Raw genomic sequence first — 8,292 nt, 5'->3', positions numbered from 1 at the left:
AAAAAAAAAAGGAAAAAAAAGAAAAAAAGAATCGTCTGGAGGGCTTGTCCAGGCACAAACCGCCAGGCCTCCCAGAGCTTCTGACTCGGTAGCCTTGTTGGGGATCGGTTGACTCCCGGGTGACACGCTGCTGCTTCCGAGAACAAAGTCTGAGAACCACGGCACCAGGCCCGCAGAAGTACGACTCAGGCGTGTGAAATCCCGTCACAAAAAGGCACGTTCTGTTGAGAAAAAACCATTTCTCCTCCCTGGAGAGAGTGAACTATAGAAACCCACCCTTTCTCGCTCTCGACTCTCTGGGGCCCTCCGACCCCTGCCGCGTCCGCCCCGGCAACCTGACGCGAACTCCCTGGTAAGACCCTGAGAAGACAGAAATGCTCCCTCCAACGCCCGACCTCTTCGATCCTGGAGGTGCCCCAGCCAGAGGAAGAAAACAAAATCAAATTTCTTCCCTTCTTCCATGGGTCATCAGGTCCATAATATGCTCCTAATTTTCCTCGTGGGAACTAAAGAGGATAAATTATTGCAGTGCAAATAATAAGCCCTCCGGGGCTACCGTATAGGAATACTCCTATGCCTGCCAGTCTAGCAGTTTCTCTGAGGTGTGGGCGGATTCCTCGGGTGTGTCGTTTTAGAACTACAGGTGGTAATGAATGGGCAGTGCCTGGCATGCCGTAGGCACTCAATACTTGCTGGAGCCTCTTCTCCCTCAGGCGGAATGCCTGACAAGGATATTTCCATTTGAGTAGCTTGAAGACCCAAAGCCTCCAGACACAGAGGACAGGGCTGTTGGGGGGTGGGAATGGTTCAGTGCTTGTATTGTAAAATATCGTGTGAAACTCTTTGAGTTCTCACAAGGTCTCCTGGAATGACAATCTCTGGGGAGACTCAAACAGAGGTCTCAAGATAGGCTGGGTGTGGAGGTTCATGCCTGTAACCCCAGCAATTTGGGAGGAAAAGGAGAGAGGGTTGCTTGAGCCTAGGAGTTTGAGACTAGCCTGGACAACATAGCAAGACCCCCACCTCTTTTTTTAAATACAAAAATTAAATAATATATATTTAAAATTCTTGACATGACCCCCTAATCAGTTTGCGGCAATCGTTTCTTCCTAGAATCCAGTATCGCTCCATAGTGCCCTCTTGTGGCAACAGAAATCCTACATTTGAATGACTGGAATCGCATATCCTAGTCAAGCAGTTTTGCGCAAGGGATTTTGGGGGTGTGCTTTTTGTTTTGTTTTTTGAGCCATGACTAGGAGTAGTGACGTGCTGCAGAAGGCTCACATTTTGCAGGGCTTTTTTGAGTTGTCATCTCACTGTCACCTAGGCTGGAATACAATGACGCGATCCCAGCTCACTGCGAGCCTTCCACCTCTGCCTTCCCAGTAGCTGGAACTACAGGCACGCCACTGTGCCTGGCTAATTTTTTTATTTTTAGTAGAGACAAGGTTTCATGATGTTGCCTAAGCTGGTCTCGAACTCCTGGGCTTCAGCCATCCTCCCGCCTCAATCTCCCAAAGAACTGGGATTATAGGTGTGAGCCACCGCGCCTGGCTGCAAATGGATTTTTAAGCATAGCCATTATTAAAAATCAAAGTATATAAACTCACAATTCAATAAGTTATATTAAAAACACAGTCAATAAGCACTCGAAACTAATCACTTCCTAGTTATTGTGCCACATTTAGCTATTATCTTTGTTCTGGGGTAATTTACAGCAATCGACTCTTTATGGTGGAAATACTGCATGATGGTGGCACTGCACATCTCTTCCCGTGTTCAGTGACATCACATTGCTCGCTGGAAACCGGGTGCAGCAGGATATTTACAGCATGGAAATAGGCTGTGGTCTTCAGAGAGCCACTTGTCAGACATTACCAGCACACCTGGCTGGGAGCTTTGCCGGGAGGAGTTCTGAGCACAGCGGGAAATAACCAGGTGTCTCCATGAGCTAGGTGAGGACAGGGCAGTCTAAGACCGTACCGCCCAATACAGCAGCCATCTGCTACCCGTGGAAGTTTATGTGCGAACTTAAATAACGCCAACATAGTTAAAAACTCAGTTCTGGTGGCACTAGCCCCATTGAGTGTGACTGTCTTTTTAAAATTTCATTTCAGAGTTGTGGGGTACATGTGACCATTTGCTCCGTAAGTCAATCGCTTGCAGGTGAGGTTTGGGCTTTGAGCCAGCCCTCCTTCCCCCGACAGTGGACCTGGCATCCTGTGTGTGGCTGTGTGCCCTTGTCCCTCCTCCCTCCCTCCCTCCTCCGACAGTGTCCAGCGTCTGGACCCCTTTGTTCCCACCTTTGTGCCCGTGTGACCCGTGATCAGGGCCCGCTTATGAGTGAGAACACACAGTGCTCAGTCTTTTGTTTCTGTGATAGTTCACTTAGAAGGATGGTCTCCAGCTGGCTGCGAAGGATATGATTCTGTTCTTCTCTATGACTGTGTGATATTCCCTTGTGTCTATGACATTTTCCTTATCCAATCCACCTTTGACGGGCATCTGGGTTGGCTCCATGTTTCTGCTATTATGAACAGTGCTGCAGTGAACATACTATGTGGCCACATTATTAGACAACACGGGCACGAAAGATTTCCATCATCTCAGAAGGTTCTAGAGGACACTAGAAACTAGGTGTTTCTATTCGTGCAAATCACTTCGCTCACTTAGCTGCTGTGATTCTTCCTGTTCCACAGCTTTTGTCTTCCACACAGTTTGAGAAATGTATAGAACATTTTCTAAGGGCCAGGCACCGTATCAGGGACTCAAAGATGAACATAACACGTTCCTGCTCTTAGGAGCCTACAGAATAGTGGACGGCAAGAGGAAAGCACTGACTTTAAATATAACTTGTCAAAGCCTAAGATTGAGGCGTTGCAGGAGCAAAGAAAGGGGACACACGTGGCAGTTCAGAGAAGGATCTAGAACTGATGGTGCCCAAAATGTCTAAGGCCGGGCAGAACAAGGCGGCAACAGCTTCTGGGCAGAGGGAGAGGGAGGACAGGTTGAGAGGTGTGGAATGGCAGAGGGGTGTGTTTGGGGAAAGCCAAGCAGAGCTGAACCACAGGGCATGTGGGGCAGTGGTGACAGTGATGCCTTGTCGTAGGGAGTGACAGTGACTTGGAAGACCAAGCCGGGCTGTGGAGCTTTATGCAGGGCAAACATGGACAGTGGCCATTTGAATGATCTGCTGCCACACAGAGGCTAAACTTAAGGTGGGGATCGGTGGTGGCCACTTGACAACACGAACTAGAATCCATCCACTGGGAGGATGACGGAAGCTTGAGCTGGTCAGTGGATAGCAGCTTAAAAGGAGACAAAGAGCTGGGCTCGGTGGCTCAGCCTGTAATCCCGTGCCTTTGGGAGGCTGAGGTGAGTGGATTGCCTGAGCCCGCGGGTTCGAGACCAGACTGGGCAACTTGGCAAGCCCTCATCTTTATAATAAATCAAAAAATAAGCCGGGCATGATAGCGGGCACCTGTAGTTCCAGCTACTTGGAAGGCTGAGGCGGAAGGATCACCTGAGCCCAGCAGGTCGAGCTGTGGTGGCCATGATGGTGCCCCTGCACTCCAGCCTGGACAACGGAGCAAAACTCTGATTCAAAATAAAAAAATAAAAATAAATTGAACAGACCACATGGGACTAAAGCTCAGCGCTCTACCCACATTTGCTGGAGGGGAGGGGACACATTTTTCTTGGTGCCATATGACTCATGTGACCCTAACTTTCTTATACCTCTACAGGAGGAAGAGAAGGAGAACCATCTAGAAAGCCAGAAGAACAAGCCCTCCTTGGCAAGAAGCCAAGAGCAGCCAACCGAAGTCATGCAGCACGAGGAAAATCGAAGAAGTTAAACACCCATCCCGGAGGAGCCTCTTGTGAGCGCCTGCGTTTGGGGGTGCTCTAAAGTCAGCGCAGGACACCCGTACTCTGAGCAGCTGTTCCAGGGTCCTAAAGAGAAAGAGTGGAACAGCCTGAACTATTGGTCCCCCGTCGTGTGTGTGTTCCTCCCTTAGAGCTCGAATGGCATGGACCGTTCACCACAGCTTACATAATAGAAGGGAAAGTCACTTATGTTGATTTCATCCTAACTCCCCCATTTAGGAATCCCAAGTGAGGCCCTAGCGCGCCACTGTAAACACACACACACACACACACACACACACACTCCCTATGCAACTGGACCCTGTCCTCGTACATCCTTCCCAGCCTCTGGCTGACTGCCCTTGCTCCAGTCATTTTGCTCAGTGACCGTCCTTGAAGATCTCTGGTCTGGGAACTAGAAATCTTTTTGTCCCTGGCTCAGTCTTCTAAGCTATTCCTCTTCCGTTCAGCCTTCGGTTTCGAAGTTCTAGAGAACAGAGGTCATGGCAGAATAGTCCTTAGGTAACACCAAAATGGCCAGCCAAGACCTTGAGTCAATGTCAGAAACAGAAGGATAAGCCAGGTCCTGGGGAATGAATCACACCCGCCCAACGGTTCCACCTGGGCATTGTTAGTAGGCCTCTGTAAGAGCTGGTTTCCTTGGGATTGCTCTAAACGACACTCTGACTTTGGCCTGACATTGATGTTTCCAGGTGGACACATGGTATGCAAATGTGTACACTCCCCTGTAAGTGTCTAAAAATTCAGAAAAGGATCCATGCATTCAATGTTTACAGAAAGAAGGAAAGAAAGAAAGAGGAAAGTGAGTGGAGAGGAAATCACTCCGATAGAATGAAGCCATGGGAAAGAACCCACCAGGGGGCCTTAACTGTTACCAAAAACTTCAGTCAATCAGAAACACCCAGGGATCTCGTTAAAACACAGATTGCTCAACCAGGCATGGTGGCGCACATCTGTAGTCATAGCTACTCAGGAGGCTGAGGCGGGAGGATCCTTGAACTCAGGGATTCAAGACCTATCTGGGTAACAAAGAAAGATCCCATCTCTACAAAAATTAAAATTAAAAAATTAGCTGACCATGGTAGTGCACACCTGTGGCCCCAGCTACATAGAAGGCTGAAGTGGGAATATCACTTGAGGTCAGGAATTGAGCTTGCAGTGAGCTATGATGACACCACTGTACTCCAGCCTGGGCAACAGAGTGAGACTCTGTCTCAAAAAAACCAAAAACGGCTACCTGGAAGGCTGAGGCGGAAAGATCGCCTGATCCCAGCAGGTTGATGCCAGGGTGGCCATTGAGCGAGCCACTGCACTCCAGCCTGGGTGACAGAGTGAGACTCTGACTCAAAAAACAAAACAAAACAACAAAAAAAACATGGATTATGTAGATTGCTGGGCCCAGCTCTGGAGTTTCTGAGTCAGTCGGTCTGGGATAAGGCCAAAGAATTGACATTCCTAACAAGCTCCGAGAAAACCACCCTGAGAACCCCTGTGTGACCCGCGGAAGGCTTCTTTCGATATCTTGGTAAGATCTTGCATTCCAAGTCAGTTGACTCAGATGTTCCAGTCTAACAAAATCCCATGATTAAGGAGACAAATGAAAAGTTAAAGCCAGCAGCCAGCTTTCATCTCTGAAAGGGCAGGAACATGTCATGAAGAATCACAGACAGTTTCAGGAGGGTCTGGATTCAGGTGAGAGTGACATGTGCTGTCCTGTGACCAAGAAAGGACAAACCAGACACTTATACACACGCATCCCACCCCTCAGGTACAGTTTTCTGGGTCAACTAAGATCAAGAAGAATCTCAGCCCAGAAAAAAAGATATCTGTATCTTTAACCTCACTTGAGTAAAAGTGAACTGAATCACCGTTACTCATTTTGGGTGCGGAGGGTCTAGGAGACTGAAGACGTTTCGTGATAATACTAATATGTCATTCACCGTTCTCGTCTTCCTTCTCTCACGAGTGTATGGTGGAACTTTCCAGAAGCCATGTGATGTGTGTTGATGTCATCACTCTGCGTTGACATGCAATGAATTGATCACTAACATTTGCCCAAAAAAGTAATAAATGATGTTTTTAAAGTGTCTTTGTTTTCATTTCTAAATATAGAACATATTGCTAAATATAGTAATAGCATCTGTTTAAACAAAAGCTCTTCAGGATCCTGAACAGTTTTTAATTACTTGGATAGGCCTGGACAAACGGTCAACAAACACATCAGCATCCCTGATCATTTCAGAAATGCAAACCAAAGCCACAGTGATGAGCCTCTTCGTACTCTCTAAGATGATTTTAAGGAAAAAAATGCATGATGGAGGGCTGGGAGGGCAGGCGCGGTGGCTCACACCTATAATCCCAGCACTTTGGGAGGCCGAAGCAAGAGGATTGCTTGAGCCCAGAGTTTGAGACCAACCTGGGCAACAGACTGAGACCTTGTCTCCGAAAAGAATTAAAAAGTAGCTGGGTGTGGCGGCACACGCCTGTAGTCCCAGCTACTCAGGAGGCAGGAGGATCGCCTGAGCCCGGGAGGTCGAGGCTGTGGTAAGCTGTGGTCGTGCCACTGCACTCCAGCCCGGGCGACAGAGCGAGACCCTGACTCCAAAAAAGGAAGGAAGGAAGGAAGGGAAGGGAAAGGAAGAGAAAGGAATGTAACATAGTGCGGCCTCTGAGCAAAGCAGAGACCAGCGATTCCTCAGCAAACTGAATCTGGCGTTATCCCGCGACCCAGCAACGCTGCTCCAGGTATATACCCACGAGAGATAAAAACACGCGACCAGACAGACACCTGGACACGACTGATCATAATGGCATTCTTCACCATCACCAAGAAGTAGGAACAACCCAAATACCCAGCAACGAATGAGTGGCTGATCCACATCCCCACAGGGGCCGGTCAGACCCAGGGAGGGGTGAGGCACTGCCTGATGCTGTGCGCGGACCAGCCTCACACACGCCACGCTCGGCGGGAGAAGCCAGACACGGAAGGTGGCCCAGGGCACGACTCCTTTGGTGTGTGACATCCAGAGCAGGCAACGCCCGTGCTTGCCGGAGGGGTGTTCTGAAGTGATTCCAAAAAAGCTTTGAACTAGAGAGAGGCGGTCACTGCACGGCGTTGTGAATACGCTGGAAGCCACTAAATGGCCAGGCTTGTGGCTCAGCCTGTAATCCCGCGCTTTGGGAGACCGAGTGGATTGCCTGAGCCCGCGGGTTTGAGACCCGCCTGGGCAAGTGAGACCTCATCTCTACAATAAATCAAAAATCAGCCGGGCATGGTAGCGCATGCCTGTAATTCCGGCTACCTGGAAGGCTGAGGTGGAAGGATCGCCGGAGCCCAGCAGGTCGAGGCTGCAGTGGCTGGGAGCGGCCACTGCACTCCAGCCTGGGCAACAGAGTAAGACTCCAACTCAAAAAAAAAAAAGAGGCCACTAAATGGTGCATGTTATAATGGTTTATTGTATGTCATGTGAATTTCACCCCAATTTTTTTCAAGAGACCACAAGACCCAGATACTTAAATTTTGCTCATCTCATTCATGATTCTCCAAGAAGGGTCCTTGGCCCATGGTGGCAGCCAGAAGGGAACGGCTGAAGTCTTATGGTGACTCACTAGCGTTCTATTAAGTGGGTTATCAGGAGGCCTTGAATTTTTGTCTCCAAAAATTAAAATTAACACATGACTAAAGTTTTTTTTTTTTTTTTTTGAGTTGGAGTCTCACTCTGTTGCCCAGACTGGAGTGCAGTGGCCGCTCCCAACCACCGCAGCCTCGACCTGCTGGGCTCCAGCAATCCTTCCGCCTCAGCCTTCCAAGTAGCCGGAACTACAGGCGCATGCTACCACGCCCAGCTCATTTTTTGATTTATTGTAGAGATAAGGTCTTGCCAAGTTGCCCAGGCGGGTCTCGAACCCACGGGCTCAGGCCATCCACTCACCTCAGCCTCCCAAAGTGCGGGATTACAGGCTGAGCCACCAAGCCCGGCTAATGACTAAAGTTTTTAGAAGACTCTGCTTCAGCATTCTATTGAGAACATACAACTTGCATTGGCTGGGTGTGGTGGCTCGCGCCCATAATCCCAACACTTTGGGAAGTTGAGGCGAGAGGATCACTTGAGCCCAGGAATTCGAGATCAGCCAGGGCAACATAGCGAGACCTCGTCTCTACAAAAATCAATCAACCAATTAATCAGCGAAACAAACAAAACAACTTGCATACCTTCCAGAAAGCATGCTGCTACTGACACATTGCCAGAACCATCTTCAGTTGTTTTGTTTTGTTGTGTTTTGCTTAGTTTCTTTTGAGTTGGGATCTCTGTCACTCAGGAGAGCAGTGACACCATCACAGTTCATCACAGCCTCAACCTCCTGGGCTCAGGCAGTCCTTCTACCTTACCCTCCCAAGTAGCT

The sequence above is a fragment of the Carlito syrichta genome, unplaced genomic scaffold (assembly GCF_000164805.1).
Source record: "Carlito syrichta isolate Samal-C Ts95f unplaced genomic scaffold, Tarsius_syrichta-2.0.1 Scaffold111484, whole genome shotgun sequence".
NCBI lineage: Eukaryota > Metazoa > Chordata > Mammalia > Primates > Tarsiidae > Carlito > Carlito syrichta.
This window is presented reverse-complemented; position numbering follows the sequence as displayed.